The 16,556-nt window shown below is 38.1% G+C and overlaps 2 long non-coding RNA genes across 4 annotated transcripts in view; one reads left to right on the top strand and one right to left on the bottom strand.

The window, feature by feature from the left end:
- Window positions 1-5,027, bottom strand: part of LOC138688069 (uncharacterized) — a 65,818-nt gene extending 60,791 nt beyond the window's left edge. Inside the window, exons 1-3 of one of the 3 annotated variants that reach the window (XR_011327132.1) lie at window positions 4,890-5,027; window positions 1,570-1,669; window positions 519-620 (exon numbers count right to left, since the gene is read on the bottom strand). This is a non-coding gene — a long non-coding RNA (uncharacterized lncRNA). The remainder of the gene's footprint in view (window positions 1-518; window positions 621-1,569; window positions 1,670-4,889) is intronic. The other 2 variants (XR_011327130.1, XR_011327131.1) reach the window with 2 other exon arrangements.
- The window catches only part of LOC138688070 (uncharacterized), a 37,623-nt gene continuing 26,008 nt past the window's right edge, over window positions 4,942-16,556 (top strand). The window contains exon 1 of the long non-coding RNA XR_011327133.1: window positions 4,942-5,055. This is a non-coding gene — a long non-coding RNA (uncharacterized lncRNA). The remainder of the gene's footprint in view (window positions 5,056-16,556) is intronic.

Here is a 16,556-nt window from a genome sequence, read left to right on the forward strand (position 1 = left end):
AAAAGTAGTACCTTTTGCTTTATCCAAGTCCCTGCTTTTACTTGCCATGTGAGAGAGTGAAGGAAAATGGTATGGATTTCATACAGCAAAGAGAAAGTGCCATTCATGTCCTGACAGAAGGAAGGTAGCAGTGTCTATCACTGTTTTAACTGCTTTCTAGGTGTCCAGGTGTAACGCAGCATCAGAACTCTGGGTGATCATACATGCTACCTATGGTGCAATAGTGAGGTATAGCAGGGTAAATGAAGTATAGTTTTAGCAGCCCCTGACAGTGTAGGTAGAGAAATAGGGGTCTATTATAATGATTTCCCGTGGAGACGTGTGCCAATCATGGGGAAAAAAAGAACCTCTGAAGGTCATCACCAAGGAAAATTACATGCTATGCTTTTTCTGGCATCCAAGTTTGATCACAATGCTCAAGAAAATAGTAGAAAGATATATGTACTGTGCACAAGCACATACACATATATGCATTGGTTTGCTGTGTACCACATAAATATATCTGGGTTTTTCAATACCTGGGGTTGTAATAGATTCTCTTTGGACAGGCAGAGCAGAGGAAGATGAGATGTTTGGGTCATGTCTTGCAGAGAGAGGGTATGAGCCTGAAGATGGTGATTCTGCAAGATTGAATAACACAAACATAACTATAGGGTGGGAGGGTTGCTGTAGCATTGTTGAAACATCACTGATGGGCATACTTGCAGGTTAACCAGACAATGTCATGCTATTAGCAGTGTTACACCATCTAATTGATACCTTTACATCATTGCATTAGATTGTGCTTTAAATTCAAAATTTTTAGCTAGTTTTCCATCTGTATTTCTATTTTCTAGTTCCATAAAATATTACTCAAAGAGACTATGCTTTGTATTTTTCACATAATGCTTTTGTGCATGATACTCAGCTGGAAATTTTTTTATTTCAAAGTTATTTGGCTTTTAAATCTTATTGTGTTTAATTGTCTTAATTGCTCTTTAAATTATTGTGCACTGTACAGAGAAGTCTATATAAAAAAAAGAGTAGGATCACCCTTAACTCCTAAAATATAAAAAAAGTGCTAGGCTATAGCACTGACCATGTCATAAATTCTACGTCTGTTCAGGCTGCCTATATCTTCTCTAATGATTCCAAATTTTAAACAGTTAGCAAAATACAATTATCTCCTTGTTAAAATAAACAGCCTTCAATGGGAGGAAACATAAAAGGGCTACCGAATTCATACATATTTTAAAAGCATAAAACATGTGTGTTAATAAAGCTGCTTTAAAGAGAATACATCAACATATTATATAAATTATTTTCTCATTCTCTGCATCCTCTCCCCTCCATCCTGTTATCAGTCATAGGTAGTAACTAATCTGGAAGGAAAAGTTGAGAACAGAGGGAGAGAGAAAGGTACAGTTTTCCTTCTTGGCTTGAAAAAGCTTTGTACAGTGTTAATGAAAGACTGTTTCTTCTGGGGAAGAAATGCTAATGTGAAATTTTCTCTTTCTCTTAGCACAGTCATACATTAGAGATATTTGTAGCAGTGGAGATGCAGACTGCAATAGGTGGATGGATATTTACCCAAGAAAATTTGAGCCATGCCCTTTCATTTTCAGAGAGCCGCTACCTAATCTCAGTGTAGCATCAAGACAAAGGACACCTCATTCTGTTTGCGCCTGCCCTGCAAAAAAAAAGGGGGGGGGGGGAGAAGAAAAAACCCACAACCCTTTGTGAATGCTATTAGAATAATGGTCTGGGGGAAAAAAAGATAAAATACAAATTTCACTCCGATCTGGGCTGGATTACTTCCCCATGCCCCTGCCTTTATTGAGCGATTTGGAGTTTCATTAGAATTCAGAATTCCTGCAGAAAGAAAAACCACAGTGGCACGGACTTCTCTTTCAAGGGGATTGCAGGCTGACCCATCAAAATGAAAAGGCTCAATGTTTTGCTGACAGGTCCCTGAGCAGGCCTGAGTGACAGCTTCATTTCAGCACTTCTCAGATGAGATTTGAATTGGGGGGTGGAGGAGGTAGTAGGAGAGAGACTTTGTTCCCTAAAAAGTGTCAGTGTCAAACTCTGCAGTTCAAGTTCTAGTGTCTGAGGTACAAAACCAAGTCAGAAATCATCTTAGACTTGCCTGCTTCCCAATTTATTATTAATGTCTCTCTAATATTAGCACGCATGAAGCTTCATTTAAATCTTAGAGTTCATGTCGAGTGTACATTGTTCCTTTTATTGGAAATAAAAAAAAAGTAGGAAATGGATTAAAGTACAGTGAACTGCTGTATAATGTCTGCATGAAAGATTACTTGGTGGCATTTTTCTGTTGTGATAATCAAAACATCAGTGAGAGCCTGATCCTACCTCCTCCATAGTCTGTGGGAACAGGAGCAAATTTCTTATAAATTGAACTAGGTCTTTCTGCCCACAAAATAAATGTGGATAAGAAAATACCTGAAAGTGTTCTCAGTTTAGTTTAAAGTTCAGAAAGCATCTTTGTGTATACTTCATGATATCCTAAATAAGCAACTTTTTATTGTTTATCTCGTAAGAAAAAATGGTGAAAACTTGCAAGCCTGTCCCTGTCATACAGGCAAGTGGAACCAGAGAAGCACCTTAACCTGTTCATACAAGGGATGTAAAATTAATTCGCTTCCTATTTGTTCCATTACTAAAGGTTGATTGGATATGTGCAGGGATGTTAGCAAAGTTTTTTCCTAAAAGTTTATTTCATTTTCCAGGTATTAATTATTGGTATTTGCAGCTTTTATCAATTATCTTTCTTTTCCTCCTTTTTTTCTTGTACATATTAATATGTTTTTTAGTGTGAGTACAAAATCCAACTGGTTCAGTTTGCTTTTAGGAGCCATCACAAATAGAGGGACAGAAAAAAGTGAACCTAACTTTTAAGATGAATATTAGAAAATTAGGTCTGAAAATACAAATCTTCAAAGTAACATTTATGCTTATACCTTATTCCTATACCTTATGATGTCACTCTGTCAGTAACTGTCACAAAACAAGATACTATTCCATAGCACAAATCTGTTCTTGACATTCAAGTCCTTTTCCTATCCTTTATATGGAAAATTTTCAAAAAGAAAAAAAAAAGTAGAAGTTTGAACAAAATCCCAGCATATTCCCATAAGGTAGTTAAACACAGACAACTCTGTGCACTTTTGGAAGTTAAATATGACTATAAATTGTGTTTTATGTATTATATTCACTTTGGAACAAATTCTACTCTAGTTTATATTGATGGAAAGCTGTAGTAACTTCAGCAAAGCTACAGGCTTTACCACGTAGGTAGAAAAGGAGATTTGAATGCTGTAAGAGAGAAGTATATTAAGCTTTAATTCTTATGTGAATGTGATGAACAGCGCTGCATTACTGTGGTTGTACCGTTAAGTGTTTCTATTGAATGCAACAGCCAATAGTGACATAAAATCCATGTAAGTGGTCAGAGTGCATGTTAGGACCGTCCCAAGGAAGGTTCATCTTGTAAACTTTAGCTAATTGTTCATGGTTTGCTTTTCTTTAAAGAAGTGCATGCGTTTGGAAACAGAGAGTGAAGACACTAAAACTGAAAAGCCTCCTGAAGCTTCATTTACGTCTTGTCCTACTTCTACATATTAAGAAATCTTACTATTTTTTAGGTTCTATGGATTATTGAACAGAGCAAAAAACTCACTATGCTTAAAAGCCTCGATGTGTAAAAAGTACCCATCTCTTACCGAGCAGGAAATACGACGTGTCTCTGATCCTAGTGAAGTCCTGCATTATACTACTTTCATAATGTGCTTTTATAGTAAAGTTTTTCTATCTTGTTTTGAAGATCATGGGCCAATTTCAGGTCTGAAGTCAAAAGGCACAGCAGCCTCTGTATTTATTTATCCCAGGAAAGAACTTGGCTCCAGACACTTAAAAGGATCAATTCAGCAATAGCATGGTTTTGAGATTAAATATGCAATGAAAAATTGTTCCAACATAGAGGCACAAATTTCTCCTATTGAAATCAATAGGTGAATTCAACTGACTTTGTAACAGTAGTAGGAAATGGGGTTGAGAGAGGGCTTATTTCAAAAATTACCTAAAAAATAAAATTTTACATTGCAGTTTTTGACAATCTAATTTGAGATTCCAACATACTTCTCAAGCATTGGGAATAGGAACAGGATGCTAAGAACAGTAAGGTGAATACTTAGAGAAACACAGAGTTAGAAGAGGAATATACTATACTGAAACGTAAGACAAACAGATCAAGTCCAGTTAGGGTGGAGTACATATGCTTAATGGATAAATGTGGTATTTGGACCTTGTAAAGCCAAAGTGGACAAAATATTAGTAAATTACACTAGGAAAAAAGTCCTATGCCAAATGAATTCTGACTTTCCTGTCCTTTGCAGAACTTAAGGGAAAAAAAAAAGAAAAAGAAGAAGAAAAAAAAGTACCAATGTCATGTATGAGCAGCCATGTAAACTAAAGCCTGAGTTGTGGTTTGTTGGGATTCAGCCTATGAGTCGGTGGAAGACCTGTGATTTGAACTTGCTGCCAGTCCAGGGCACTGGCAAAAACTCTTGGTTGTTCAAGCTTTGTACCAAGAAACTTGCGGTCTGTTGACTTTTTCTTGCTCCCTGTATCGATAAAAGCTGGGAAGTGCTGCTGGAAGTTGCGTGCTGTGTTTTGCAAGTACTTGCCTGAGCTAATGAGGAAGGGAGGGCATGAGAGGACTTGACAGTGCATGTCCTATGCCTAAACGTCCCCCCCGTTCTCTTTTCCACTCTCCCCACCAAACTTCCTCCCCCCTCTTCCACACGCTCATTGAAACTGGTTTGGGTAAATCTCATGTGCTAAAGCAGAGTTTGGAGCAATAAGGTGGGCAAAGTTGAAGGAGATACCTGGAAGCTGTGCTCCCGACTCTTCCTCTTCATTAATATCAGGTCACAGAGGTAGCCGCAGTGAGACAACAGATCAGTCCCGTGTTCGAGCCAGCCTAGATCTGTTCTTCTTTACTCCTTTATGTAGTCTCCCCAGTTTCAAAACAGGGATGCCCTTCTGAGGAAGGTAAGTCAGAGAGGCTTAAAAATGTGTGTGCTGTAATGCCATTGTAATGTATTAGCTGGTTTATTTTTAGATCAAGCTAGCTGTACAGCAGCGAAAGAATGTATTGCTTTTTTGTATTGTTATTGCCTCCTCATTTTCCCAGTATCAAATCCCATATTTTTCCTTAAATCCAATTTGTTTTTTGAATTCTAAATTTAACATGCTGTGCTTTTACCAGTGAGATTGTAAATGTAAAATCTGTCAGAGGGAAGGTGGGTCTTTTGTGGGATTTTTGAGGGTTGGAGGTATTTAATCAGCTCAGGTATTACAAATATTGCATGAGGAGCTTCCAGAAGAGAGAAGAAAGGAGGAGGAGAGGCTGTTGCAGAGGAGTTGCTTAACTGGTTTCCTTAAAGAAAGATACTTTTGTAATTACGGAAGTTAAAATCAGCAGCATGTTGTTAAACAACTTGCATAAAAACATTTATGTGGACGCTGATTCTTCATATAAGCAAGCTGTGCAGGCGTTTATGCCCCAATATCAGCTCAACATATAAGCAAGTGTGCTTTACTTTAAGCATGGGCTTAAGTGCTTTGTTGAAGACAGAGCTATTAAAAGTGTTGAACTTCTAGGTTCTCATACAACTGTCCTTGTCTGACATCGTGACCCATCTCATGCTTTTCTTGCAGCACTTTCAGCAAGCTGGCTAGGAACTATCATCTCATGTTGGCATCTTTGGGTGTGATGTAATCCAAGAACAAAAATCTAGATCCAGTTTTACCATGTCATCAATTTTTCTGGCGCTCCGTTGTTCATAAAGCACCAAAATGTAACTCTTGCTTTCAAACTCTTTTGCTGAGTTCAATGTGATAATGAATGTGAAGGGTTTGCATGGAGAAGGCAAAACTTTTTCTTCCCCCCCTCCTTTTTTTTTTCCTCCAGGTTCACACCAGATAGGCATTTTTTACAGCCTGAAAGGGGATGTTTTCTTTTGTTAATAGCTTACAATCAGATGAAAGGACTCATCACTCTATTTTAGTGCTCCACCACATGGCGTGTATCTTTTATAAATTACAGGCTGGCGTTGTGTGCACTGGGGGAGAGAAAGGTTGGTTTTCTTGCTGTGAGCCATCCTGCCTAATTGTCGTATGCAAATAAAAGCAATTATAAGGCTTTTAGGGTGAAGGGATGACAGCTGAGTTTGGCAGTTGAGGAGGCCTCACCCACCTTGTTGTCATAGCAACAGGGAGGAAAAGGACAAAATGGTGTGTATACAGTGGAAACATTTATTTTGGTTAAAGAATTAAAAACACATATACCACAGTTATCATGAAACATCAATAAGTGTAATGAATGGGTTTGTTTAAAACATTACAGAAATTAAACTGTATTTATTCCTTGGCCCTTTAAATGATCCTTGTCATCTAACTACCAGTTACAAACCATCACTTGTGATTTTATCTGCTACTTTTAAAGTTATGAACAGATCATAACAATCCATTCAATAATTAGGAGATTACAAGTTTCTGTGTTTTAGCATATCTATTCCAATGTTACTAGACCCAGAGCTGCATGAAGGAGAGGGACATTCAGTGGTGTGTCTGTGAAGGGGAAACAGTGAAAAATAATAACCTATTAGCAGTCCATAAAGTTCAATATAAAATATGTTTGTGCTAAAGTGTTAAACAAGTAGAACAAATAGCGTGCTAGTAGCATACAAAATTAAAACGAGTCACAAATGGATATTTTCTATGGCAATTTATTTCACAATTACTCTTGTGGAAGCTTTCATGAATTAAATATGAGTTCTATCTTGAAATTAGGTGTTATAAGGCTAAATTACAAGAGGCAGCCAGTAATTGAGGTGGCTGAAACACGGGGTCTAGTGAACTAATCTCTTGCCGTGTCACGTGGCTGTCCTCTCGCCAATGGGAAACCTCCCCATCACAAAAACAGAGGCAGCTGAGAAAAATTGATTTCTCATCTGAGCCATATTTGATAGCTTTTGAAATCGAAAATTGAAATTAACTAACCTAAGCCCCGTTGTAACAAAAGAGCAAATTAAATATGCAACATGGCTTCCTATTGGCAGCAAGAGGGCCTGCCAAGGTAAATTTGTAAATAGAGTTTAAGATGCAATCCTCTCCCCCCCCTTTTTCCTTTCTTTCAGTGTAAAAGTATAAGTCTGCAATGGCTTTATAAATTATTTATTAAAAAAAAAAATTCATCAGCTGCAAATGGCCACTGTGGTTAACGTCTTCCATGGAGAAAATCATTGCATTAGAAGAGCTCATTAAATGAAGCAGAATTAAAATCATCCACAGTCATCCTTGAGCTTGGAATAAACTGTACATGAAGAGACTGTTTTCTTCTAAAGAAAAGTTTTATGAATGGAAGTTTACAAAAACAGAAAAAAAACAACCAAACAAAAAAACCCAAACGAAACCAGACCAGTTATTTAGACTTTACAGGTAGCTAGGGCTCAAATACATATTTTTATTCTTTCTTTTCATTAACCCCAAACAATAATGGCATAATGGCTTTTTGAGCTTGGTGGAGTATCCACATGCTTGCCTTTTGTCTTGCTTTTACACATCCTAACACGTTACAAAGGATTCTGACAGTGAATGCTAATGATTCAAAAGGTGCTTCTGCAGAGCTGTGGATTTACAGTGGGATTCCCTGAAATGAAGGCAGCCAACAAAATCAGTGATGCCATGCTCTAAATACTGTTTTCTGTCCTTTTAAGGGGGGGAGGGGGGGGGGATAGAAACAAACACAGCCAAGACATCAGCCTTCAGTGTTCCTCTTTTACAGGGTTTCTGCTTTTCTCTGCCCAGATTTGCATTGGAAAACAAATTATTTCATTCCAATACTTGAGTAGAAACATGTATAAAGATATAGAGCCAGATCCCTGTCTGCATAAATTAGGGTAGCTTCTTTAACTTCAGAGGATTTGTGCTACTCTACATCATCTGAAGATCTATCTCATGAAATTGTTCCACTTTCCTGCCGAGGCTGTTCAGATCTGAACTGTATAAAATCTAGTGACAACTGTAATGGAGGATATTACACTTAGCCTGTCTGTCATCCCAGGGATCTTGTAAAATCATTTTCTGTTCTAATTTATTACTTTTAGTGTCAATCAGCTGCTGACAAGCTGAGTAACATCATTAGGCATTGAGTTCATCTACTCAGCACTTTTTAAATGCAGTTTAAGTAGTTGTCTCATTATGTGTAGTAGGACGGAAAGTCAAGGTTCAAGGAATTTTCCTTTTTGGCAGAGATATTGTTGAAGTCTGTACTATTATCTTTGAAGGAAAAAACCCCACAAGAAAATGGGTCTTTTTTTTTTAAGGATTTGAAAGAATGAAAAGAAGGCAGTAAAATGCAGTAAAACTCACTATAGAAACTTTGGTTCTGATTTCCTACTGCTTTACTTTGTATTTACCTCAGATGCGTGAGTTGAAAGGTGTGAGGATGGAGAGAGGCAGTGATGAATCGGGGATTTTGTATAATGTGGAGCTGATGGCTTCCAGCCATGAACTAATAAGTGGTTGGGGTTCATCTCCTAACTGAGAGCCTGCTATTGCTGTGCAGAGAATATAATGGATGGAAATAAACCATGCACCAATCCTGTAACAGAAAACATTGATTTCACCAGCCCCTGAATAGAGCATGATTTTATTTAACACTATTACACATCAGAAGTAATTCCACAGCGCTGGATGTGGCAAGGTAAGAGTGAAACTAATGCAAATTTGCTTTGAATCATTTTCAGGGTTGTTTTTAAAATAAAATGCGTGTATCAAAAATGTCAGGGTAGACAACAAAAGCCCTCCAACTTCATCCCCTACTAGAAACCTGAGGGCTTGACTCTGGGCTGGATCCTGAAAATGATAGCCTAATGGCTATCCCTTGGAAGCTCCCTCATCCCTTGGCCACTTCCCAGCAGCAGTTCATGTCAGAAGAGAGTGCTCCCATGTCAGTCTTCATGTTTCTGCTCCATTTGAATATGGTGGTTCTGACCATGTCTAGATAATAAACCATTTGTCATAGAAGCCCCAAAGCTGCTGAGATGTACTGATTCAAGGACAGGTAAGAGTGGTGGTCCTTTCTGGGAAGCCCCAGTTAATGAGTGTAGCAAGAAGCCAAAGAAAGGAAATAAGGTCCTGGGCTGGGTGATGACCATGTGATTTTATCTCTGTAACAGGCAGGACTTGGCCATTTTCATGCCCGTTTCTCATATAGTTCCCTGATGTGTGATTAGAGAGACAAAGTAATTATTCAATTGCAGTGGAATGGATTTTGCCAAAATTTAGGAGAGGCCAACTGCAGCCTGGAGCAACTGGTTAAACTGGTGTAAGGCGGTCAGGAGAGGAAAACTTTTCTAGTGTGAATGTCTATTTAGGATACTGCTATCTTATTCCCTTACGTTCCAGGGGGAGAAGAGCAAGTATAGTTATGTCATATAGAAATAGCTTAGAGAGATGATACTGCACATTTTCTGGAGGATGGTGAGTATATGCTCCTTTGGAGTAGTGGGAAATATTTTATAGGTGGTTTACCGTATTCATGCTGAACTGATGATTTCATCAGAGAAACTGAGACGTAGTTACATTAACTGTGTCTTAGTGTGGCTGAAGCTTTTTCTAAATGCATTTTATTTAATTTATAAATAAAAATAAATATGAAAGTTTCCTACCCATTCTATCTGAAACTTTTGGAACACAATCATTCCTAATTAATAATGGATTAAATGCATGCAGTATAATGTTCCTGTTAAACAGAAGTGAAGAAGGTAATATGAAAAAGCAAATGCGTTGATAAGCATTCCCAGTTCAAATAAAATTATTATTGGTTTAAAGTCCAGGCCCCCTCCCCTCAATAAACTGCTTTATATGACACTCTGTATATTTTAGATATAGTTACCAAAGCTAGCAGCTTTCATGGTATCCATCCAACAGGATATTGTAATCAGAGTGCCAGTAATTCTGGGAAGCATCAAAAAATGTTTCAGAGGATGTTTAGTCAGAAGAAAAATCACAGCAGAGGCAAATCTGAACCGTTCGAGCAAAAGGGAAATTTCCTGCAGAACTGTAGAACAAATTCTACAAATAATTGCACCTACTGGACAAGTTAGATAAGGATGCAGTACACATTTTAAAATAGTAATCTTGAAACTGCATATATAGCTGTGGAGTGCATATGGGTGCATCTTGCTGTAAGTAGTATCTTTGTGTTACATGTGAATTGCTCATTTTGAGTTTACCTTTAAAGATAATCCTTTTTTCTTATTAGATCAATCATTAGAATTAAGGGAATATTAATATATGGCAACAGTTACATCATGAAAGGGTATCACTTTCTGCATCTGGGAGTGTAATTCTCTTAATAGCCACAAATCCTACAGGGACCCCAATATTCAGATTGGTCTAGGTTGTATTGTAAACTCCTAAATTAGGCTTCAAACCAGAATATATTTAAACGCATTTAATGTGAATAATTTGGCTTATAAATATATATCCAGGTAAGCAAATGAGAATGGGGGGGTGTCAATTTTTCAACTCAGTTGCTTTGTAGCTTTGTGCTTTATATAGCAACAAGGCCCTGATTAAGCACTTAAGCATGTGCTTAAGGTTAAGCATGTGATTAAGTGCTTTGCTGACCTAGGGCTTAAGTACCCTGTAAAGCATTGGAAAAATGAATAAATCAAATTTAGGTCAAATCCAGCCCTGTGCTACATACCTATGGTAATAGCAAAGCAGAAGGTAGGAAGCTTTGCTTTCAGAGGCTCGAAACAGCAGGGCAGGATTACAGCCTGACATTCAGGGGAGCGCTGGGGAGGGGGAGCAAGCGACTGTGACAGCCCCTGCTCTGGGAGGGCACAGTCTGCCAGCCAGAGGCCTCAGCCAGGTCCTCAGCTGGCTGTCACACGCGCTTCAGTCTGCAGCAAGCAGGAGCCTGTGGCGAGAGCTGCTGCTTTTCAAAGAGCAGAGTTTATACGGGTGCTGGGTGGTGTGGCAGCATGGCTTGCCCCAATGGCATGGCCCTTGTCCTGCAAGGATGCTCAGTCCTCCTCTGTCTCCTCCATTTTCCTCCTCACCTTATACCCTGGGAGGGAAACGCTACAGGAGTTGGCCTTTCCTTCAGGGATAAGCACTGGGGACATCTTGCATAGCCTTGTGCGGAATTTGGATCTGCAGTTTAGACGTTGGTGCTGGAAGCTCCTCTGTGTGGATCCCTGCCCATGGGACAGTCCCACCTGCCACAGGGATGTACCAAACTGAGCTGCTTTCATGTCTGCTTGCAGCAAAGGTTGTGCTTAGATGGCTAATGGTGAGAAATGGAAACATTTGGGAAACAGCAACTGTACTGATGGACAAGAGACAGACATTTAAAAAAAGGAAGGTGTTTTCTGTGGATGAGTGTTCCCAGAAGTATTGAATATTGTTCTGACGCTGCCTAGACTGCTGTGATCTGGAAGCTGGCACTGAAAACTTTAATGAAAGAAAGGTTGTTTTTTTGGTTTTGGTTGGGTTTTTTTTGGTGTTTTTTGTTTTGGTTTTTTTTTTTTTGTGTGTGTGTCTGTTATTTCCTTGGTCAAAACCAGACACTGCAGAGGTGTGCTTAAAAAAAATTGTGAATTCCCACAAAGTGTGCTTTGGTAGTTATATCATTTTTTCTGCTGGAGAAGGGTAAAGCAAAGAGTGAGCTATAAAGGACCACAAAGATGAGGATAAGATGAAGTTTCAAGGGACATAGATCAAATATGCATCCTTAGAGGGGAAAGAAATATAATCTAAAAAAATGCATAGGGTTCCTACTAAGAGTGGTATTGTACCACTTAAAACCTTTTCATTCCCTTTCCTTTCTTATTCCCCTCTAAATCCTGGCTTCTCTCTGGAAAGGGGGGAAAAAAAAAAAGGTCTTTCAAACTCATGAACTTCTGCGTACTGGGAAAGAGGAACACATCATGTGCTGTCACTGCAGACTTATCCTCTACAGTACCACCTACAGTGGAAGTCTAGCTGCAGGCTAGAGTTATACAATATCACAGAGAGAGATTAAGCATTACATTTATTGTGGTTGCTGGAAGGCAATATTATTGCTGTTTCAGTGGAGAGATTTATAGCAATACTTAATGAATGCTACTAGTTTTGTTATCAGTTGGTAACCATACACGTTGTGCATGTGGAAATATTACATTAAGTCTATACAAAAACCTTGGAAAAGTTGGATACTAGTGTTTGTGGCAAATTTGGTAGCATAATGAAACTATGTTAGTATAATGGCATGGTATTGTTAGGTTGGGCATATGCTGTTGGACAGAATACAGGCAAAATTAGCCTTATCGGTTTTAGGCATTTTCCAAGTGAAGAAATTCTTTGTAATCTATCCTTAGGAATGTGCAGATTGTTACAGTTATCAGTCTCAGTCTATTTATGAAAATATCATAGGTCAGAAACAGTTCAGAAACTAAATGCAAATTAAAAAAAATGCAAAGCTTTTAATGATATTTTCCATTTTAGCTCTATTTGAATCACAGCTATATGTGAGTCATCAGCAAAATAGGAACTATTAAGATGGATCAGAAAGATGTGAAACTTAGGAGTTCCTGGAAAAAAAAATTCAAGTTTTTTTGTAATCATGCTGGTCTACTGACATCTACTCCCAGTTTTAATGTAGTAGACAGCCCTAATGAGAAATTGAAAGGTAGCAGTCAGTGCAGACAATTGACTTTTCCCCAGAATCTTTACTTAGAAACACTAAAGGCTGCGCAGCCTAGAAAAACTGCAAGAAAAATCTTATCTGAATTCTTTTAGATATAACATTTATTCTGTGCTCTGACCTGGTGCATTAATATTACATTATCATGCATAGATAGCTGTATGGTAAATGTATATTTGTACATTGAGCTGAAGTGAAATTTTCATTAATGCTCATCACAGGCAAATTATTAGGCTTAGAAGCAGCTCTTTATGTTGCAGTGCAACATATCTAAGTTCGTGACTGGTATCAAGAGTCATTCACTTGAATGCTTGTAGGTGCAGCTTTTTTTCCTTCAGGAAGGGAGATTTATTACAAGATCCTGCTATTGAAACCTCAGTCAAGATTAGGTGTAAAGACAACAGAGCACAGAATAGGTAAATAGCATCTGTGGTACTCGCCATCAAAGGATGTGATAGAGTATTCTCAGATGGAACAGACAGGTCTGATATTGCATATTAGTGGAGTTAAAGCGTATGAATATTTTCAATACCTCATGCTTCTGCGATGATGGAGAGAAGGCAGAAGCTTTGGGCTTGGATGTTTTAGATAATTAAGAGCAACAAAAGATTATGTTGGAAGCAGATTTGCTGCAGATAGTATATTCTTGCTAGAGAAATGGGATATCTAGTATAGTGGTCTGATGGCCCTTTTTATTTTCTTTTTTAAAAGGAAAGAGCACTTCTATTTTCTAACTGCATTGTAGGATGCATAATCAGACTCATAGCAAGTAATGAAATGACTTTTCTTCCTCTAATAGTATTCTGTTCCAGAATTTATCAGAATTTTGCAACAGTACTTGCAGTCTGAGATAACTGTTACATAGATATATTCTAAAATTTGGATACCTACTGTATCAGGGAGTTATTAAAGAGAATTTGCGTATGTGAATTTGACTAGTGTTGAATAAAAGCATCTCATTTTTTTGAACTTCCATCACCTTTTTCTAAATGGTAGTGAAGTGGTGATTAAAAAGGGTTAATTATATATTATTTTAAAGTGTACATTTTTTCTTGATTTTCAAATTAATTTTCTGATGTGTGTGCTTTACTTTTTCTGTCTGCAGTTTATTGCATAAACTCTCTGCTCTGACCTTTGCAGGGTAAAAGACTGGGGCTGGATGGTGGAGGCATCTGAGAATGGGGATTATAAAACTACTTCCATAAATTTTTGACTTACCTCTTTCTGCATTTTATTTCCTTTCTTGGCAACTGTTCATAGCTATATCCCAGAGCAATGTTTCCTAGCTCTGATTTGTGGACCTTTATCCATCTGTGGGACTATGCAGTTGTTGCACAACTTGTACAGGTCCCCAGGCATAATATATCTCACTGGGTGAAAGCACTAGTGCATCTCTCCAGGTAGAGGACCCAGGGCACAAAAGGCATCCTGTAGATTAGGAAAAGTCCTGCTTTTGCCAAAACCTGCACGGAATGCTCCAAGAAATGTTAAGGACTGGAAGTTATCCACTGGGCAAAGACATGGAAACAGTATAGAATCAAACATGATGATCTTCTGTTTGCTTTCAAATAAAACAGTGAAAATAAACTAAAATCCCAAACTAAAATTCTGCAGGGTCTTCTGCACCTATAGATGACTGCAAAGTCTCCTGTGCCATACGGAGCATAGCAGACCGCTGAAGTAGTTTTGCTCTGCTGTGTACCCTCAAGCTAATACAAGCTAAGATGCTTCATAGAGGTCTGTGCAAGGTCTGCACGCAGTCTGAGTGATGAAGGCCATGATATCACACACCTGTTGGTAACTACCATCACTCATAGCTACTCCACCTTGAACTATATTGCAGACCTGCCCTTGGAGGAGTTCATGTGAGTGGCTGTTATTAATCTATTAAAGTACGCATTGCCAAATGTTTTCCCGATAAAAAAAATCTCAGAAAATGCCATCACGCCCTCATGCCCATTTCAGACCTAGGTTAGTGTAAGGATACACCAAGTAGACAGGAAGAAAAGTTAGATATACTTTTTAAGTTAAGAATATGTAGTTTAGCTTTTTACATGATTAGCTGTTTATGCACAGATAGGAAATTTTGATATATTTTAGAAATAAATTGATACTGGACAAGGTACTTTTTAACATTTTACATCATCTATATATAGCAAATCTAGAGAAATCTTTTAGTGTTTAATTAATAAAGATGCAAATTGTTTGTCTAAATAATAAAATATTTAAGGTCAGAATTCATCTTTTTAATTAAAATTTTCCCAAGGCAAGTAAGATTACTGCAGCATGGAGAGATTTGCTGATACTTGTGCAATGTGTTTTTTATAATGCTGATGGTGACTGACAAAGTCAGTTATATGCAACTTTTGAGTTGTCTGTTATTAATATTTTTGTATCAGTGATGAGAAGAGCAGCAGTAATTATGCAGTTGTTGAGCCACAATAAATACCAGCAAATGCATTCTAACCTCTGACTCTGTGACAAACAGCATGGGTACTATCTGCAGCTCTGGTTTTAATTTCAATGGCATCAAAGCTTCAGAAAATAACTCTAGCACCATGGCTCAGATAAAATAAAATGCTTACACACAGACATAAATTACCATGGGAATAAAAAGACTACACCAAAATTACATAGTTTCATAATGCTCTTAAATCAAAGTCTAGAGGACAGTGAGCACAGCTCACAAATTGCAACAGTCACACTACTTGCTTAGTGGCTTTTTTGGCACTAACTAACCTAACAGGTTTCTTCAAGAAGTGGTACTTGATGGCATATACTCAGATTGTGTGGGGAAATTCAGTGGGACTACACTCCCTTTTCATGAAAATTAATTCCCAGCACACATTAGAAAACGTATTTTCACAGTTCTGACTGCAGGACTGCACTGCATGAACACGTGTTCCTGTAAATACGATACTTTGTTGGAGTTTCATTGTCGCTGAACTCATTGAATTTGAAGCTGCATGTAATTACTTTAAGGCATAGTAAATCCTGCTCACCTTACTAGTGATGGCACTCCAAGAGCTACTGTATTTGCAGTCAGAAGCCAAGAGAGCATTCCAACAAGCTGCAAAGTCCTGGGCAAAGCATTTTGCAGGAGGAGCTGCTCATCCTAGATCAATTCTAGTTTGGGTCTTTACTAGATGGTGTAGACTAGATGACCACATAAATCCTCCTGAACTCACATATGGAAACTATGTTTTTAATTCTTTCCTAATCCCTGCCTAGGTATTCTTGCTGCAGCAGCATACATAGTTGTCTTTGCTGGAGTTATTAATACTCTTATCTGTAAGTTCCTCACCCCTTATTCCTTATTCTCACCACAGTTTATGGGAGTTTTTTGTCTAGTCTAGGGGGCTTGACAAGCTGGACTGGCTATAGATAAGAAATCCAGTTCTGATTCTCTTTGAGTGATGGAGAAACGGGCTACATCACTGGAATTGTGAATAGATTTCCACTACCTTCCCATGATTCTCCCTATGCCTAGAAAGGCAGAATTCTACAGATCTCTTGGGGAAAAGACCCTAGAGACTTACTGTAGCTCTAAGAAGCCCCCAGAAGTTCTGCTGACATGCATGGAAAGTCAGTGCAAGGATAGAGGCAGTAATTTGGATATGCCCACAGTGTTTTCACTTCTGGGATTGACTATATATTGGCGTTCAGACCAAGCACTGATCACCAAGATGGTTACCACAGTTCAGACCATACTTTTCCATGCATTGAGGGAAAGAGGAAGAAAAAAACCTTCTGATTATATTAGTCTGTATTAATACATAATTATAGATGT

This window comes from Haliaeetus albicilla, chromosome 12, assembly GCF_947461875.1.
Source record: "Haliaeetus albicilla chromosome 12, bHalAlb1.1, whole genome shotgun sequence".
Lineage (NCBI taxonomy): Eukaryota > Metazoa > Chordata > Aves > Accipitriformes > Accipitridae > Haliaeetus > Haliaeetus albicilla.